This window comes from Lonchura striata, chromosome 1, assembly GCF_050655825.1.
Source record: "Lonchura striata isolate lonStrDom1 chromosome 1, ASM5065582v1, whole genome shotgun sequence".
Taxonomy (NCBI): Eukaryota; Metazoa; Chordata; class Aves; order Passeriformes; family Estrildidae; genus Lonchura; species Lonchura striata.
This window is the reverse complement of record NC_140703.1, coordinates 11,396,240-11,413,215: the sequence shown is the minus strand read 5'-3', so window position 1 is coordinate 11,413,215 and position 16,976 is coordinate 11,396,240. Positions and strand designations below refer to the sequence as shown.

The following is a 16,976-nucleotide window of genomic DNA, read 5'->3' as shown; positions in this document are numbered from 1 at the left end:
TCTGTCATCACCCCCAAATTCTGAAGACCATGTTTTTTGCTCCACAGACACCAGTTCATTCCAGAATGGCTCTTGAAGGAATCCAGGTTTGTTCCAGTGACAGGCTGGGTCACTCTTCATGAACACTACTTTGCTGAATAATACGGATGAGGCTGTCAGGTTTTACCTTCTCTTCTCAAGCTTCCAATGCTGTCCTTGCAGACTCTACATTCAGGTATTTTTTTTTTTTTTTCTTATGAAGGTATCCTGCATTATTTGTTTAAAAAAAAAGAAAAAAACACACAAAAATCCTTGAGAAAACAAAAAATCCCAAGCTGACATTGCTTTAGCAGGGGTTTGAACTAGCTGATTTCAAGAGGTCCCTTCCAGCCCCAACTATTCTTCAGTTCTGTGCCATGCTCTCTCTACCCACATATAAATGTGTATAATAGAACAATAAAACTTCTGTTCTATCCACTCTAGAATGTTTTTTCTATTGATGGTAGGACTAGTGTAGGGTTAGGCACAATATAGCTTTGGATATTTGGATGCAGAGTGATACCAGCTCTGACTTCAGGAGAAGTGAAGAGACATTCCTCTCCCATTTGCCTTTGTGGTGCTCCTCAAGCTGTGACAGCTTGTCACTATTCATTTCTACTTTGTAAATGTAAAGCTTTTAGGTGCTGAGGATGTGTGTTTTGTACTGCTCTTTTTGTCCTACTAGGAAACTGCAATTGGCCCCAGTGCTGATTACTCACGTCAAAGAATGCCAGATCCAGACCTGAATTTATATTCAAAATCTGCCCACAGAAAAATAATTTTTCCATAGCTAAATAAATAGAAGGGTTTGCAGTGTATGTGCAGACAGATTTTTGATTTTTTTTTTTTTATTTTTGTGGCACAGGGCTGCCTGTGTCATCAGGAAACCAAGTGAACCACAGGACAATTTGTGTTTTGACCCGGTTTCATTTTATGCTGCTGTCAGAAAGTTCTTGATTCCATGGGAAAGCCATTATCATCACCTCATGGCAACAATGCCCTGGAGCAGTTTCTTCTTGCTGGGACTATAAGCTTCCCTTATTTGGCAGACTGTGGTAGAGTTTTCCCACTGATACTGAAGACCAAGTACTGACCCAGAGTATCATCACTTGTTAGCAGGTTGGATCCTGTGTTAAATCTGGCAAGCCAAAATAATAACTTTTAAGACACTGAAATTCCTTGGCTGGGTCAAATTATTCAAGGAAGCAGCATGCTTGGCTTCCATCCTGCCTTTCCCCCAAGTGCTTTACTCAAGCAACAGGAATATTTTTAGCTTAGGAGATACATGATCATAAACATTTTGACAATAAGAAGCAAACATTGTTAAAAAATGTCTTGGGCTGTATTGGTTGTCCCCAGATAAATTTTTCCAGGCTTTTTTGTTTCCTTCCCATGGAAGGTATGCATGCACTGTAGAGCATGCATCCATAAAAGGTGAGCTCCTGAGGGTGATTGTGGTTCCTTTGTGCTTCTCAGGACACTTGTTTGGTAAAATCCTAGTATTTTTTGTTTCTTTGTTCTTGCCTTTTATTGAACCCATTTCCCATCAGTATTCACTAAAACTCTATTGCCATAACTGGTAAATAGCTGATGTAAGTAAAACATTTGTACTCAACTCATTAAATATATTAGTTTGACAACATAATAAATTTATCAGCTTTCACTGTATTTGGGGACATAAGCTATGGAAAAACGTTAGCACTCACATACTGCTTTTTCACTAATGAATGGACCTAAGGACAAGATATTTGGTGAGATTGACAGAAGATAGTTGGTGAGATTGACAGCAAGATCTAAGCTTTTTGGAGGTTGTCACCGGTAGTCATAAAATAGCCAGCTTAGTGAAAAAAAAAATTTAAAAAAATCTTTTTCATGCTCATTGTTCAAATATGAGTGGAACAGCTCATCCCAGCATTGTTCACAAAGAGTAGGAGTGTCAGGAAAATTACAAACACAGCTGGAAAGCCAAAGGCAGAATGGATGAAGGTTGAGTGAGCTCCTCCCAAGTAAGAAGCAAAGAGAAAATCTACTTGGAAATCCTGCATCTCCACTGATTAGAGTCATATTTTGTCAAAGATTATAAGCTGAGCTGAATCTATTTACACAAATCTGAAAATGTTAAAAAGAAAAATTTACAGATATGTTTAGATTAAGGTTGGTTCTATTTATAATGGCTGTGCTTGCCATCAAACAAAGGCGAGATCCCTGTTTTAATGTAAAACACTTGTCTAGAATCAAGGCTTGACAAACCAAACAAAACAGTGGCAAAAAAAAAGACAAACAAAGAAACAATCCCCCTGCTGCAACTCCCCCTCAGAAAAACCAGACATAGCCACCTGTGGGTGTGTCTGGGTTTTTTCATGCATTGGTATGCCTGCATGGTCAGAATTTAAGATGTAGGGTAAAATCAGGCCAGGATTGCTGTCATCGGGATGAATGGGAAAAAACTCTTCTCACTGAACCCCTACACTGATCCCAGGGTAGGGACTTGTTGACTGATAGATTGCTTGTTCTAAAAATGAGAATTATGCGAAGGATGATGGTTGTAGGTTCATGAGGTGAATGGCTTCAAGGAGTCAGAGAGCAGCAACCACTGTAAACTCTTGCTTTACAACTATGGGGAGATTAGAAATGAGCTCATCCGGATCTAAAAATCAGGCACATTTTGTTATTAGGACCTGTAGGGTCATGGCCACATTAAGGAGCCAGACACAAAATACCTCTAATCCAAAAGAAATATTTTCATGCTTCTGAGCCAGATTTTGGCAATAAGATTTGAGGAATAGGATTTAGTTCTAGATTTGAACTAAAAAAAAAATCTCTGTATATTTTAAATACTAGGTGGGGTTTTTTTAATGCTTTCTCTATTTAATGCTCTTTCAAAGATATTTAATGGTAGTATCTGCTCAGCAAATTGCTGTCTGAAAGAGAATCCAAGGTGTTGATTTTGATGTGTTGATTAACAGAATATATAAATGTCTGGCATAGCTGCCTGAAAAGGAGTGCGCATCAACTACAATAACATTGAATCCTTTAAATAGCACATGAGCTATATGAAGCTAATGGTTCATTTTTAGGATCTTATAGACAATAAAATATTAAAAAAAAAACCCAAACCAAACCAAAAACCAAATCAACTCAAAGTACTATACAGTGTTACTGCACGTGTTCTGTTGATAAATGTCCTTTGTATATAATACTTCTGAATGATTTAATGACAATATTGCTCCTGATACATTTTACCTTCTGAAAAAGTTTTCTTCACATAAGATTATTTAGCATTAGACAAGAAATAAACAATTGAAATAATCCCTTTGTTGGTGTGTGTGAAAGTGCAATGGCAAAAGTAGCAAATTATCAACAGGATGACACAAAATAGCTGACATTCAAACATTTTTTTCTGAGATGTTGCATTCTCTTCAAAGCAGGAATATTGAAAACATATATTTAGAGTGAATAAATTTAGCAATACCATCCACAGAAAAACAACCCCTAGGTGACATGATTTTTATAAAATACATAAATAGTTCTGAGGATTAGTTGTAGAAACAATATGTCTTATTCCTCTGTTTCCCTTATGTAATAACATTGTGGCCCTGAAGGATGACAAGAAAAAATAGTTTCATTTACTAGGGCTTGAATTTTAGTGGTTTTAAATCTATAATTTTGTGACTATTTTCTATTTGCAATTTTTGTCCAAGACAAGAAAAAAAAAGTCTCTCAGCATTGTTGAATCTATAGATCTTTCCATGGTTGTTTGTATTTTGCTATTAATTCTCAATATTTCCTTCCATAAATAATTGATACTGTAGCATTTACATATTGAAATCTGTAGTAATGTTTTCCTGAGCAAGTGGTCAAGTCTATGCTTTGACATAAAAACCTCTGTATTTATATGTTGACAGTGTTTACAGATGCAAGTTTCATCACCCCTTACAAAGACTACAAAACAATTAACCCTGTATAAAAACCTTACAAGACAGGCATTTTCTGCAAGAATTGTGGTGATTTAATTCTAATTTTCTTCAAAGATGGAAGATCAGGTTCTGAGAAGTAATAATCTGAACATTCACTCCTATTTCTGCGTGTACCTGTTGTACAACCAAATCCAATGTTTAGATGTTGCAGAACATTTTTAATGTATTGGTGTTGTTAATCTTATTTCATAAGCCTCAGAAGTATTTAGTCTGGGAGGAAGGGAAAGGTGGTTTAAATCTATTTGCTCATCATAGGATGTTTGATGGTTGTTAGCTTGTACTTACTGAGGAAACTGCATCTACAAAGGGAAGTGATGCCATGCCTGGGAACTTTGAAATAGCAATAGGAACAGGGAACTGGGATCTGTGTAAACAAGGAATAAAAATATAGACAAACTGTGCTGCAACATATTAAAATGCAATATTTAAATTTCCCATTGTATTTTACTGTTTAACAATCCTTTTGTATTGCAGACTACTCAGACACTGAAAAATAGACAGATCATGTTTTAAAGAAATTATAATATATATATCTTTCTTTTTCTTTTTTTTTTTTGTGTGTGTGTGTGTCAAATAACCAGTTACTATTTTTATTTTTTTCAGTGCTTTAGTAAGCATTCAACTCCATGTATGGAGAATATTGTATTGTTTATAGCTAAAATGCTATTAGATTTTAGTGAAATATTAACTATGAGTAAGGAGTAGAGAGAACCTAATTTAATATATATATCCCAGGAATCACTTTTTATGGTTTTATATATAAAGAATCCAAGAAAACCTCAGCATAACCTCCACAAAGAAAACTCTTATTGTTATGTTTCATCATTGAGAAATGTTTATGAGTCCCATAAGACTTAACTCACATGTTTAAATAATTTGTGTAACCTTTTGGCCATGTAATTTATTTGATTTATCTGAAATGATTGTAGACAAGAAATTTCACCAGCCCTGCTTTGTTTGAGAGTCTTTTCATAAAGCAGTGGAAAGAAAATAGTTACTAAATTATGTTTGGCTTGAAATTATTGTAACCAGCCCCCACAAAAGCTAGGGAAATTATAGGGTTTTCTCCTGATTTCATCCATATTATGTATTAGGCTTATGGTATAACTTGGTATGAAGAGACAGAGTGAGGATTTGCCTGCAAAAAAAAAAAAAAGAAAAAAGCATATCTTCTTTTTAAGTGAAGGAAATTTGCAACAGCACCTGCATGAATCCACAAGGAGATTGCAGCAAAAGTCCTTTGGGAGCCCCCATGTCACGGACAGGCACAGATGCATCCATGTGCTCTCTCAAGTATGGGGACTTCAGACTGTTTCTCAATATGGTTTTTTACACAAAGAGTTCCCTTTATGTTTACATTAAATGCTTTGACATTAATATCCAGGCCTGTTACAGTTTGACTAATATCAATAATACCCTATGCATGTACTAATCGAGTATGAATATGGTTAGCAAGCTGCTGTAGGCAGCCCTGAATATTGTCTGAAAAGTTCCCTTTCTCTGTGCTGGCACTTGCTGGGTATATTTTGGGTATGGCATTGCCCACAGTACCTCCTAAAGGTACAGTTTTTTTCTCTTCAGGTGCATATGTACAAAGCAGCAAAGCAGAGCAATTATGCAGGCATGTAACTGCAGAGTTGGCAAAATCTGACTGTCTCTGTCCTCAACAGCTCCCTGGATGAGTTTTTTATTTACATGAGAGGACAGAAGGCACTCATTAAAGGATTGCTTAGTACTTATGAAAGGCCTTAAGTTAGAGAGACATCTTCCAAAAAGGCAGCCCTAAATTGTAATCCTTCTTGTCAAGTCATCAAGGGAGTTTGCATGGTGCATAACTTAGCTTTTCCACTCAAAAGAGCACACACAAACCAAGGGTGGTCCCAGTCCCTGTTCCTTCAGGATTTCCTAAAATGTGTAAGAAAAGAGAGGACACTGTTGAAATAAAAGAATTCGGATATGATTAGTTTCAAAACGTGGTACAAAGCAGAAGCAATCTCAATGAAGTCAGAGGGGTTATTTTGATATAAAATAAGTGTGAAGAGAATTGAAAGCAGAACTGTCAAATTAGTTCTCTTTAGTCTCGTAGTGCTAAAAGCTCATGACTACTCATTATGCTCTGCAGAAAGACATTCCTAGTGAATTTATTAGTGTAAAGCAGGTGCTTCAATTTGTGATCTTTGCTTGGCAAACATTTTTTGCTAAAATTCCTGGAGGACTCACAACTAAAAGAATTCATCCTGGTAATAACATACTAATGTACATGGCAACGATGATCGTTTTGGACTGTTAAGAGTTTATGAGGATTAACAGGACAAATACTTCAAAAGAAGCCAGCATATTTCAGCTATGGCAAATAAAATTCTTTTGCCTCTTTTAAAATGAATTATTACAAATAGAATATAGGGGTGATACCAAACTTGGATGCTACCTTTGATTTTCTTTCACCCATAAGCACATTTTTGCCTTGAAAACCTATTCAACTCTGGTCTGTGTGCTTTTGTACTGTTTGCTTTTCCTCCCCATCTTGTAGCACAGTCTTTCTTTGGTGGCTTTTGACGTAATAGAGAGTTCCTACTCTGATGTAGGGCACAGAAGCAGCAAAAACTCTCCTACATCCAGGACATTTAAATTCTGCAGAGATGCTGTAGGAGGGAATAACTCATGGGGCCATCAAGAGCTAGTAAAAATAGAGCAAATCTTGATATCCTCTTCTTTTGATTGGCCAGGGCAAAACACCACATAGTTTTAGTATATAGAAGAGTAAACTTTATTTCAGCTGCACTTATAGGACAGCAGATTGCTGTTCCTTGGTCTGCTCAGCTTTACCTTCTTATCTGAATTGTGTCTACACAGATCCACATAGATCTGTTGAAAGTGAAGACTTATAACTAAACTATGAGCTCAAACTTGATTTGTCTTTGGTGCATCTGTTTCGTGGTAAGTGTTTTGATGAGTGGGAATGGGAAATGTTAACACCTTGTAAGATGATTTGCTATGTGAGAAAACTCCTTCACAGCAAGATAAATAGCAGCCCATCCAAATTTTGCAACTGCTAAAGAAGTATCCCAATAGCCTGGAGAGCAGAGAGGGTAAGTTGAAATCCAGTGAACCTAAAAAGAAGGCAGGAGAGCTGACAATTTGTCACAATGCCTATGGATTACCAAAAGTTTCATTCATGGCCAAAAAGCCTTTGAGACTGAAGTGGTTATAGATGTCTCTTAGAAGTACCTGTCAAAGATACTGAAGTCTATTTATCTTTTGCTACATTTTAGGAACATCTTGAATTGTCATATTCCACCTGTTCTCACAACCACAATGATTTTCACTAATCAAAAACCATCAGATTTGTAGCCTCAAGGCACGATCAAGGTGTCAAAGAGAATTTGATTTTTACCACTTTATATTCCTCTGAAGTGCAGATGACTCTGACTTGGCAGCAATATTCCATACAGAAGCAAATTCTCATGGCTCTCAGGTACAATAAATGGTCCTCATCAGAGAGTTTGTGCAATAGGTCTGGACAGAACATTGAGGAAGTAAGCCAGGAAGATTGCACTTTGCAATCACCATGTGTGTTTGATGTGAGAAGATAAGGAGATACAAAGCATAACAAAGATAACAAAGACCAGTTACATTCAGAATAAAATAGCATTTATTAATGTTGTAGTGTTTTGATAATCAAATATGTCCTTAGAAGTAGTACAGGTTATGCTCTTGTTCAGCTGTCTGTAAATTTTACTTGGAAAATTCAGTTAAGCCTCAACCTCAGTGAACTCAATAAGCCACCTGACAAAGAGCCTGGAGCTTCTTGGCTTTGCCTGTTGAAAGACAGAGGGAATCTCTTCTGACAGTCTGTAGAAAATACCTATGGTCATAGGCTATCTATCATCATAGGCTATAATACAGGACAAAGTCTTTAACTTCTAGGAGTCTTGAAAAAACCATAGAAAAGGTATTGCATCCAAATTCATTGACTGCAGCTATTTCAAAGTAATTAGACATGCACAAAATTTTCTTTCAAGGTTTTTGACAACTTTCATTATTAAAGCCAATTTTTATGAAAATTAATGTTGCTGAATCTTTTGTGCTTTTCACCTACTTCATAGCTTGCATAAAACCTGCAATTTGAAATTTTGAAAATCCCCTGCAGTTCCCTGTCTATCACCAGTATGTTTGCAAAAAATAATTTCTGATAACAATGTATTTGCTGTAGTTGATCTTACTACTGCCTACATTCCAATTCATTAATTATTCCTTTTTCTTGACACTTTATTTCTGGAGGGTAAAACTGCATAGGAAGTGTTATTATCAGCATATTGTATTTGTTCTCTTATTTGATATTAGTTGGTGCAATTTTCTGCCTCTTTCATGAGGCAGTTATTTGTTCATTTTTGTGCTACCTAAACGTTTAATCTTTACAGCAGAATTAGAAATGTCTTCAAATAGCTTAATTGATAGTATAAGAGTATCTCAATAAGCCTTATTCCTGTCCCTAGCATTTTGCCTGAATGTGTATTTTTGGCTATGTGCAGCAATTGAATTCCTGCTTTCATCAGAGTTTTCCAGTACGAAGTGTCTAGATGTTAATGATGGAGCACTACAGGAATCTTTCTTCCAGAAGGTATAGCCCTCAAACAGCTTTGAATCGTACATTTTAATCTTTCTGGGTTCAGGTGGTCAGCAGGCTATCTATTTCTGCCCCCACGCTTCATTATCTGAACATTAGAGTAGTGCTGGAAAAAGGTAGACCCCCAATGAATCTTATGAAAATATTGTGGTGTTCAAATACATTATACTATTGGTATTAATAAGATAAAAAATTAGACAGTACAAAGCACGCAATGACATTTTTCAATTCGCAAAAAGAGTCTTTCTTCAGAATATATCTAAAGGAAAATATGACAGCAGGGAAATAGATCTAAAGAAGGTTTTTTTTTAAGCTTGTGAACCAAAGAATGATGGTAAAGAATGTAGAGTCTGGGTTAAAATACATAGGTGAAATAGCTGCATATTTCACATAAACAGAAGAAAAGTCTGCATCAAGGTTGCTAAATGATATGTTTTTATATGGAGATGGTCTTCTAAATGAAATTCCAGCATGTTATAGAGGTGCAAAAGAATCAAAGAATAATTGAAGTATTTCTATTTATGAAAGTACCTAGAATTTCACTCTCTTTAGAAAAGGCTGAAGCTCTCTTTGCTGGGAGGGATCATATTGCAACAAAGAAAAAAATTGTCAGAGAACTCAAGTCAGAAAATGGAACTACACACTATAAAAAGAAATGGATTCAGTTTACCACAGTGCATATAATGCAAAGGAGAGGAAAATATGTATGGTTAATATGGTGTAAATAATGAGTTTTTGGATAGCACTCCTAGGCAAGCTGGTGTGTAATTTTTTTTCTTCTAAAGGTAGAGTGGCTCTGCCACCCTGTACTGGGAACAGGGCCACTGCTGTAGCTGAGACCTTCCACATCCATGGAAAAAGGCCAGTTCTTTAGTATGTGTTTTGACTTTGTAAATCCTGCTGTTAAAGGCAACTCATGGGACACAAAGGCAAAATCTTCAGCATATTAACAAAGCAGACACTGTTTCAATGGCCATTTCAATGGCACCAAATCCTGTGTCACCAGCTTTCTTGCCTTCTTCTGTATGACCAAGGGTGATGAAAATGGTTTCTTATGGATTGCCCTAACACGGAAAGGTTTATGGTTTGATCACTTAAACCTGTATTTCTTCATAATGATTCTCCAACAGTGAAAGGCTCCATGTTGAAGCCACTGGGGCATTTTTGAGAAACATGTATGCAATATTAAGAGAAGTTGCTTGTTGTCAACTGGAGCTGTGAGAGCAGCACAATGTTTTGTTTGTATATCTATAACAGGAAATCATGACTTCAAGTAATGAAGACACTTCACCTAATGAGCATTTGTCCTTATACCAAATATTTATTTTTTTTCAAAACCCTTAAATCACTTAGGAGGCAAAAGTATACATGTTAAATATCAAAGCAGTTTAGGCATATTTATAAATGATATCATTTCAGCTATATGATTTGGAATTAAAATTCTACTGTTTTTATCTGAAAAAGACACCAACACTGCAGAAAACTAATACTCTCCAATTATACATGGGGATAATATTTTACTTATTGTAATCCATTCTCATTTCAATCTATTACCTGTCTTTTGTGCTCCATATGCTAGGAGAAAATGAAAAGACAAACAGCACAAAAAAAGGCAAAAAGCACAGAAGCTACCAGAAAGTACCTTAAAGAAGCCTCAAGTCCCTAATTTTACTGTTTGTATGTGGGTACTTTTTTCTTCAATATTGCAATGAAGAAAATAATGCATGTGATAAAGTAGGGGAATATTTTATGATATGCTAATAGGACTGATTCAGATAAAGAACTGTACCAAACGGTACAGTTGCTCATATTTTAATATCCCTGGGGAGAGTTTTACCAAAACAACTTAGTCCACAGACTTACTGCAAAATCAGATTAGCACAGTGAGGCCCTGCAAATAAGTTATGACAAGTCCTTTGCACTTCAGAGTCTACAGCAAGTACACACACTCCTACATACCAACCACGGACTGGACTGGAGACCGGTCAAAAAAGTCACTATTGGCATTAGAAATTGAAAATCTTTTTTTTTCCTGATACTTGTTGAGTTGTAACATGGGAATAGCTACTAATCTCACTGCTGTGCTGAATTGGGAGTAAAACAGGAATGGCTTTGATCAACATAAGTAATATTTTGATGTATTTGTACATCACAGTACAGAAGTAGAGAGAAGACAGGGAGATAAATCTGCCCTGTTTGTGGATCACAGAGAAGAAAATTCTCATGTAAAAGAGATTGTTGTTATTGCTGTAGTTGGAGAAAGAGGGCTGTTCTCTAACACAGAAGCCGTAAAGAAACAGCCATGGAAATGGTTAGGAAGGAAACTGTTTTCCTTCTTGCTATCTAGTTCTGGGGAAATAATTCTTTTTGTGAGTTTTCTTTTTATAAATGGCTAAACTAAATACATTTCACCTAAGAAATAATGAACTGTCATTATATGTAATTCTTCTCAGCAGTTAAGCTACAGTGTCACAAAATTTTTTTAAACTGAAATACGTTGTGAAAACATGGCTTAACAAAGTTCAGTGATGATATTGCCATTATGGAATTGCACAAGCATTTGAAAAAGACAAAAATCAAAATTAGAAAAAGACAAAATCATAGGGCACTACAATACAAGTTAACTAATTATACTGGTCACTTACCAAAGTTTTTCTGTTGCTAAAAGGTCCCTCTGCCTCAAGGAGAACCTTGAGAGGTGTCTGAGCTCAAGGGGAGATCAGTGGTGCAGCCAGACCGCTTAGCAGGGAGAGAAGAAGGCTTGCTTAGATTGTCATAATTATGGAATAAAGTGCTTGGCTTGAAGTCAGATTACATGGGGTGGAAAAGGTGTGCATGAGACTCCTTGTATCCACAAGTTTCTTTGTTCCTTGATCAATGAGTTTGGGAAAAACCACCTTCAATTTATGTCCTAATGGCATGATCATGTTCCAAGCTCATCTGCATTGGTGCTCCCTGTGTCACTCTGCTCCTGAAAGGCTTTTCAGACAATAGATTGGAACTGGAGAAGTTCTTGACCTGGTTACAGCTCAGCCCTTTGCCTCCTTTAGAGCTTATACCAAATTGCTCCTAGTTTGGTTATGGAGTTGAGTGCATCCACCACAGAAGACAATATTTAACTGGTTGAGCCAAAGGACAGAAGTATCAGTGGGATGGGACATAATTTTCCTTCTGAATAACATATTCAGACCCAAAAAGTTTGGCATAAAATACTATAAACACAAAGGAAGCCAGTCAAAAGTCAGAACACTTTGGGTTTTGTTGCCCCCTCTCAAATGTGGTAACAGAAGGGAGGGATAAAAGAGGTTTAACACTGATATTATATAAAATAAATGCTCTATATGTCAAGTATGAAGTTGTAACAAAAAATGTTTAGATTTCAGTGACTTGGTAAAAAATCTTTATTTTGATTTATTCCCAGACAGCTTTCAATCTGTCTGTGAACAATGAGCCCATAGTATTAATAGGACACTACACAATGTGTTTTCTTCTTTATAACAGTGTAAAAGAATACAGAAGCATTTGGGGGTAAAAAATGAACTTAAGTTTTGAGTGTTTTATCTGGCTCCACTCCAAAACAAATGGAGCACACGGAGGGCAGTTACTCTGGGGTGCTGAGAATATCTGTCAGGCTTAGAGTACTGAATGGTCTTTGTTCACCTCCTAGAAGAAATAGTGCAGAGAGATTACATAGGGTATATAGGATATATTTGTATGTCATGTGAGTACATTCACTGCTAGTTGTTCCAGGAGCACATTAAAAAGAGAGAAAAGCAGAAGGTGGCATTATCTTATTTACCACTGAATGTTTCTAAATTAAGTCAGCATTTCCTGGGGTACAAACTGGTGGTCATACATTTTTGCAGTTCTCACCAGCTCCAATTCTGTCTGAAGCTGATTGTGAATCTGTTGCGTATAAAAGCACAAAGTAACATCTGTGGCTTCCACGGTGGAAGGAGGAAAATTTCTATATTAGCCCAATATTCATGTTTACCGTATCACTGAAGTTAAAATTTCTGTGTTATGGATTCTGAGGCAGAAACAGGTTAGGGGCTTTAAATGAAGGTTATCTACAAGGAGAATGTGACATTGTTCCTGACACCTCTGTGCCTCTTATTGCTTTCCATGATTTTTCTAGTTGACTGCAGAGATCCCACAATGAGTGCCACTGCTGGTCTTCTGCTGTGGGCCCGAGTCTTACACCCTGATATTTTTCTTTTTCTTGATTTTTGTTTTTCACTTTGGTGCTGTTGGACAAGGGTGATACACTGAAGTCAGTAAAATGGGGTTGTGCTAGTGTAGCAACATGTGTGTCACATATTGCTGTCCCTGCTCAATAAAATGTATGTGCTTTGCTCTCTTTTTTAATGGCTTGTCCATTTGAACAGCCTTAATATTCTTCATGGGTCTTATTTTAGATAGTTTTAAAAATCCAAATAGGAGAAAATGTATTCCCTTCTTGATCTGCTTTAATGGGAGTTGTGCCTAGGGATGAGAGGACGATAGATCTTCCTGTGTCTGAGTGAGATTGCTTCTTTGGAGATTCAGAAAGGTGATTTGTCTTTAAAATGATGTTGTTTAAAACTGCTTTGTTTATTTCTTAAATGCAGTAAAGCAGAGCTGCCAGCTGCAAAGAAGTAACCAGAATCTTAGAAAAGTATTCAGGTACTTGGAAATTATTTCTAGTAATTTTGGAATATGGGATTTACAGGCTTATGGTATGTGCAAAACGAAAATCTTAGAGCTGTAAAGTAAGCCAGGCACAATCAGCTTCTGTCTACTTTAAAATGTTTATTTCCTATGTCCTTCTAGCATCTGGCAATGAAATAAATTCTTAAGATTGGAATGCAGCACCAGGGCTTAATTTTTCAGAATGAATGTAGTTTAAGTGAGCTGCTGTAAATGCATTGGAATGAACAGCAAGAAAACATAAAAATTAAGTAACTGCTTACTAGGATGGATCTGCTCCCATGCTCTCTCTGCAATAAAGTATCAAGCTTAGAAACCATCTTTTACTGGGGTAGCTTAGGAGGACCTGTTGTGTTCTGTTGTTTGGGAAATTTTAGTGTCTGGGGTATTCAGAGGTCTCCCTTTTTGTTGTTTGTTCTTTGCTCATTTGCCCCCTATACTGGGCAAAGGCGAGGCAGCACTTTGAATCCCTTTTGTTATTCTGGAAAAACATAGAAGTGAGGATCAACATGCAGGTCCAGAGGAGGGGAATGGAGCTGGGGAAGGGTCTGGAGGACAAATCCTATGAGGGGCAGCTTGAGGAAGCTGGTGGGGCTGATCCTGGAGAAAAGGAGGCTCAAGGGGAACCTTATTGTTCTCTGCAACCCCCTGGAAGGAGGATGGAGTCAGGTGGGGAGTGGTCTCTACTCCCAGTAATAGAACAAGAGTGAATCACCTCCGGTTGTGCCAGGGAAGATTTAGGTCAGAATTTATGGAAAATTTCTTCATAGAAAGGGTTGTCAAGCATTGGAAGAGTCTGCCCAGGGAAGTGGTAAAGTTGCCATCCTTGAAGGTGTCTAAGGGAGGTGTAGATGTGGCACTGGGGGACAGGATTTACTGTTGGACTTGGCACTGTTGCACCTATGGCTGGACTCGATGAACTTACAAGTCTTTTCCAACTTAAATGATTCTATGGTTCTGTACTTAGCAAACATTCATTTTTCAGAGGAGTGCCTGATTGATTCCCTGAATATTGGACTTTGTATCCTGTCAGTAGAACTCAAAGGAGATTGAAAGTTTTCGGGAATACTGATTCAGTTAAAATACTGATTCTTAAACTCTCGGTTGTCATTGCCTCCTGCTCTGAGAAGGAAGTAACTTTTGTTTAGTGAGACAAAAGCAATTGGCTACAGCACTCAGTATCATGGGGTACACACTAGTAGCTGCCCTGAATAAGATGTGGTTCAGATGCAAGAGTAAGCAGACCAATTTTAGTATTAAATAAGTAAAATATTTCCTGTGGAGAAAGAACCAGTCCCATGTCAGTAAAGGACTGGTATATACCAGCTTTGGTGGCCTTCCTTTTAAAATATTCTGTGTTAAACAACTGATTTTTAATCAAAGATAAAAACCAAAATGGGAAACTACTTATTTGACCAACCAACTGCTTCCAAGAAATGCATTCACCATAACAGTTTAGTGTAGTTCCTTCACAATACAGGATTGTTGTACATATTTTTTCTACTTAAAGTTTAAAGTTCCAATTTCAGTTCTGTTGGCCTCTCCAATTTTCATGGCTTACTTTTTTATATATTATTGTTATTCTATAACCTGTAGGGTGCAGTTAGTTTTATTCTCCAGGTACCTTATCTCTACTCATTCCCCAGTCTAAACACTGTACATAAAACTTTTTTCAGACCACTTCCCCTGAGATGTAAAAATATTGTTTATACAAAGAGCAGGGGGAGAACATAAGGTCTATCATTGTATAAATAATTTCAGCCACGACATGGGAAATATTTTTAAAAGGAAAACATACCAATAACTGAATAGATTTGGCGGGGAGGGAAAGTGTTTCTAATAGGAAGCTTTTAAAGCCTTAAGCCTGAAGTTGAGGGGGCAATGTTCCTGGAGCCCCATTTAGCAGCTAGTATAGAATAAGTCTCATTTCACATGCATGAAATCTACTGCTCATTCACCACATAATCACTTTGCTAGGTGGAAAAGTCAGGATTCAGATTCCAGCCTGCTTGAAATAAGAGGCACAGAGCCCTTTCTGCGTGTGTGCCTCTCGCCTCCGTAAACCCGACCAGGCTTGTGCAGGCAGGGCTTTTGTAGCTGCAAACTGAGACATCAGATGGAAGCTGACATTTTCCTCTCACACAAGTCTGTGCAAATGCTAAGGCCCATGGCACAGCACTTCCCAAGCAGGTGGTACAAGGATGCCAGTAGGAGCACATCCCAAAGGCATTTCTGCAGCATGGGATAACTCACTCAGCCTGCTGGAGGTTTCTAAATGAAAGATGAAGATGTTCTGTTTTGGGCAGCTGTTGCCACAGATTCCTATTTTGGGGTTTGTTCCGTTCCATTTTAATCATTTATCAGTGTGGTCTCTATCATTTACATAGCTGATGGCTTTGGAAGAAAAAGAAAAACCCAAATGAAATTCTTCCAGTCAGCATAATTTCTGTACTAAAAAAGAATGCTCAGAGGATGATAAATTACACCTCTTTTTCTTCTACTTCTTAGTCTCCTTTGAGAATAGCAAGTGATTACTATATCACAGAGTTCTAGTTTTAAAGTCACAGCTTCAGTATTCCTGCTAACTCACATATTTTTCTCCAGCTGCATTATTTCAGGTCAGTAGGTAGTTCTGTTTACTAAGTGCAGTACAGCCCAGTGAAACATTATAACATTATGCTGTGCTAAACTAAACTTTTCTTGTCAAAAGCCTATTTATTCATAACACTTCACTATGAACTGCATTTACAGCTGAGTATTTTAAGCCATTGTCCATACAATAACAAAAATTTACTACCTTTTTTCTTTTTTTTTTTTTTAATTTGGTAATGGTTTGTTATCTCTGGTCGAAGAATTACAAATCCAGCCAGCTAAGCCATATTTTTTCCACCTTAATCCTGGTATCTTTTTTCCCTAAGGATACTTAATAGCTTTAATTATGCCCATTGTTTACTGAGGAAACAGCAGCATGACACTTAAAAAGCCCCTGTGCCTTCTAGTTAAAGGACAAAGTTCATGCAGTTGATGAAGGAGACTCTGAATGCAGGTGTGAAACTTCAGTGCAGCTATTGCTCTATTTTTACAGCTGTTGATCTTTCACACCTCTCAAGCAGACCATACTGTGCAGGAATTGATATTTAGAAAATAACTGGGCACCATGATCAAGTATCACTACCCTCATAATTCTTCTGCAGCATTTCAGGATGGTGTTTATGTTTTCTTTCCACTTGTTTTAGATTAGGGGCAAAAGGAATGAAATTGGTCTGATTCTTTCAGGTAAAAAAGAGTCTTAGTGCCTGCTCTATACACAGTTATGGTTTGTTTTTTTGGTTTTGTTGCTTGGGGTTTTTTTCCCTCCTTTTAATTTTGCTTATTATTATTCCAGTTGTGTAATTTTTGTTTTTAAGAAGATGAAATTCAGGTAATGATCTAAGAATATTTTGCCAAACCTTAATGAAGACACTTGAAAATTCCAGAAGAGAAACCTCTTTGAAATAATTAATTTGCATAGCCCTGATGAATATTGTGACAATGCTAAGAATGAGATATTTGCAGCACTGTTGCCTATTTGGTAGAGACTTTTCTCATTAAAATGGCTCATTGCATCATTTTGGGGTGGTACTGAGACTAAATATAGAGTCTTCAAGACAGCATTTCATCAGAAA

At 37.0% G+C, this 16,976-nt stretch overlaps 2 long non-coding RNA genes across 5 annotated transcripts in view; one reads left to right on the top strand and one right to left on the bottom strand.

The window, feature by feature from the left end:
- LOC146768587 (uncharacterized) overlaps nt 1-16,976 on the bottom strand; it is a 131,312-nt gene that overhangs the window by 14,964 nt on the left and 99,372 nt on the right. Inside the window, exon 3 of the long non-coding RNA XR_014957991.1 lies at nt 11,268-11,361. This is a non-coding gene — a long non-coding RNA (uncharacterized LOC146768587). The remainder of the gene's footprint in view (nt 1-11,267; nt 11,362-16,976) is intronic.
- LOC146768589 (uncharacterized) overlaps nt 1-16,976 on the top strand; it is a 95,150-nt gene that overhangs the window by 63,266 nt on the left and 14,908 nt on the right. For 2 of the 4 annotated variants that reach the window (XR_014957988.1, XR_014957984.1), the window contains one exon: nt 48-11,270. This is a non-coding gene — a long non-coding RNA (uncharacterized LOC146768589). Of the gene's footprint in view, nt 1-47; nt 11,271-16,976 lie in introns of those variants that run through there. The other 2 variants (XR_014957985.1, XR_014957987.1) reach the window with 2 other exon arrangements.